This window comes from Ochotona curzoniae, unplaced genomic scaffold, assembly GCF_017591425.1.
Source record: "Ochotona curzoniae isolate NIBS_2020 unplaced genomic scaffold, NIBS_Ocur_1.0 contig_883, whole genome shotgun sequence".
Taxonomy (NCBI): domain Eukaryota; kingdom Metazoa; phylum Chordata; class Mammalia; order Lagomorpha; family Ochotonidae; genus Ochotona; species Ochotona curzoniae.
The window spans coordinates 33,183,757-33,186,981 of NW_024466599.1; the positions used below are offsets into that span (position 1 = coordinate 33,183,757).

The 3,225-nt window shown below is 48.2% G+C and overlaps 1 pseudogene; it reads right to left on the bottom strand.

Moving 5' to 3' along the window:
• Positions 1-1,337: 1,337 nt before the first annotated feature.
• LOC121165309 lies at positions 1,338-2,281 on the bottom strand (annotated as a pseudogene).
• Positions 2,282-3,225: the final 944 nt, after the last annotated feature.

Below are 3,225 nucleotides of genomic sequence, written 5' to 3' on the forward strand. Positions count from 1 at the left end.
GAGGAGAAAGAAGATACTTGCAAAGTGTCTCAAAGCGTCTTTCCCAAACATTTCTGAATTACAAAGGTCAAAATTGTAGCTTGCCAGTGGGAAAATCTGGCAGATACCATCTTTTCCAGTGGAGCAAAGTTAACACTCCCAATGATCCAGCACCTGAACAGCCTGTAGTCGCCAGGTGTGTGCAGGCAGCAGGAACTTGGCTCTGGAGTATTCTGGCCGAAAATGTGCAACCACAATTAAAAAACAGAAATCCTCCAACGAACCTGAACTGAGGGGTATTCTATGAAATGTCATGGTCATCAGAGATGAGAGAAATGTGTAACAGACTTGACCAGGAAACTAAGATGATAGGATAGCTAAATGCAGTGTGGGATCCTAAATTCAACTCCATAACAGTGAAGGATGTTAGTAGAAAATCTAGTTAAAAAAAAAAATCCTCATCAAGTTTGTACTTTGGTTCATAGTAGTGTGCCAATGTATGTTCCTGTTTCGCTCATGGTCTTATGATTAGGTGAGAGATATGTATAGGATAGACTGGAGGAGCAGTACAACTTTTTAAAAGAAAGATTTATTTATTTATTATTGGAAATTCAGATAGGAGGAAAGACCGAGAGAAAGATCTTCCGCTCAATGACTCACTCCCCAAGTGGTCGCAATGACTAGAGCTGCGTTGATCCAAAGCCAGGAGCCTAGAGCCTCCTCAGGTTCTCCCACGTAGATGCAACATCCCATGACTTTGGGCCACCCTTGGACTGCTTTCCCAGGCCACAAGTAGGGAACTGGATGGGAAGTCTAGCAGCTGGGATTAGAACCTGTGTTCATATGGAATCCTGGTGTGTGCAAGATGAAGACTTTAGCTGCTGGGCTACCATGTCAGGCCCAAGCAGTACAACTTTTACAACTTTTCTGTAGATCTAAAGTTATTTCAAGATAAAAACTTCTATGTTTTGTATATTTTTAAATACATGTAGTATGTTAACAGAGTGGTATAAATGTATTGACCTATATATTAATAAGTAGATATATTGGTAATGTGCTTATGGATCATTCTTCTGTAACATGAGCAGAAATACTGACAATAGGGAGAACACCGCAGCTCATAGAGACAGAAATGAGAGCAGTAATTTGAGGGTTAAGGGGAAGAGGGAATAGGAATTTTAGTTTCACAAGATATCTGGGGATGATGGTCAGGATGGGTGCCCAACAATACAGATCCCTAATGCTGCTAAGAATGGACACTTAAAATGGTTAAGATGGCACATTTCAATTTACAGAAACATCACAAAACTCTTTTTTTTTCAGTTCAAATTGCATTATTATTATCCTTGTGTACAAAATTAGCTGGCAGCCACAGCGGGGGCCTGAGGCCTCTGCCCAGACACACAGGTGTACGTCTTCATCAGGTGGTGAATTCCTGGTACCGAGACTTGGTAAACACGGTCTACTTCTAGAGGTTGGGGGTCAGGTAGCTAAAAGTCTTGGAAATGGCGTTGAAGGTGCCCTTGGTGAAGTTGCTGCGGGTGGCAGTGCACCCGCAGGCCCAGGTGTAACAGTGGTCAATGCCAGCCATCATGAGCAACTTCTTGGGCACTGAAGCCGACACAATGCCAGTGGCACGGGGTGAGGGGATGAGGCGCATCAGTATGCAGCCACAGCGCCCCATCACCCGTGTGGGGCATACCAATTTTGTTCCCCTAGTACCCTTGGCACACTGGCACGATGGACAGCTTGGCCAGGATAATGGTGCCCCAGATGGCCGTGGCCACCTCCTTGGAGCACTTGACATCCAGGCTCACGTGGCCGTTGTAGTCCCCAGTGGCAATGAAGGCCTTGAAACCTGTGCTCTGGCTGGTGCGTGTCTGCTTCTGCACCAGTATGATCTTCAGCACCTTGTCCTTGAGGGACGCAACCAGGAAGAAGTTGATGATCTCAGACTCCTCGGTGGGCAGGGAGAACAGGTAGATCTCCTCCAGGGACTTGATCTTCATGTCTTCACCAGGCGGCCCAGTTTGGTGATGAGGATCCACTCCTTGTCCTTGGCCTTGCTGCTGCGCACTCCCTGGCCACACCCGAGCAGGCCGCTGTGAAGCCGACAGTGGAAGCTACCTCAGCCTCCCATGCAGAGGGCGGTGGGGTAGGGGATGCCTCCCATGCAGAGGGCGGTGGGGTAGGGGATACCTCCCATGCAGAGGGCGGTGGGGTAGGGGGTGCCTCCCATGCAGAGGGCGGTGGGGTAGGGGGTGCCTCCCGGGCCTCCTGCTGCACCAGCGTCATCCGCCATTTGATGTTCTGCTGGAGAAAAAGGACAAAATTCTCAATACAAAAAAGGCTTGCAGAGTTTAGTTCTGTACTGCCTTGCTTCTATATATTTCTTGCAAGTCCATCTTTGCTGCCCACCCAGGCCTGGTTGACTTGGGTCTAGGATGTGCCTTGGTGTGCAAGATAGAGCTATAGGGCTGGGTATCATTTCATGTTTAGTCCCCAGATAGGGAGTGACAGAAGATGAGAAAGATCAGAGAACAGGAAGGAAAACTGAGTGTGTGTTCGTTTGGAAGGAGCCACTAGCAAGGTTTCACTAAAGATTATCTTAATCCCCCAGAGACCAGAGGAGCCTTCCTTAGATCTCTGAGGCCTGGCAACTCCAGGCTAAGGGTAACCTGGGAGATGCATGCCCTGCACACTCTCCACACTCTTTCCCTATCTTGTTGGTAGGACTTAGCCCTGGCTGTGTGTTGGTGGATTCAATGGGTCTTCCTGTGGGATTTATGCTTCTCGCATCTGCCTCTGCGTTGCTGCAGGGCCCCAACCATATAGACAAGGTTACATTGTGGAAATAAACAGCCCCCACTCACAGGAGTTGAGAGCCTCAAAAAACTGTTTCTCCTTCATCGGTCACATTTAGCACAGGTTGGCTGGGGCTCCTTCTCTGTGCCATCTGCTCTGGGATCTAGGATGAAATGACAGCCGCTTTCTGAACACTGTGGTGACCCAGGATTCTGGCTCTCACCACCTGTGCCTCGGAAGGAGCCCAGGCTACTTTTTGCACATGTTTCATTGGCTAAAGCATGTAACCCGGCTGAGCACAAGCTAACAAAGGAGAGAAATTACAGTCTGCCCTCCAGGAGTCCTGCATCCACAGATTAAGCCAGCTGTGGGCCAGAGATGCTGAGAAAAAAAAGTCTAAATGTGAACGGTTTTTTAGCACAAGTCCCTAAACAATAGGCT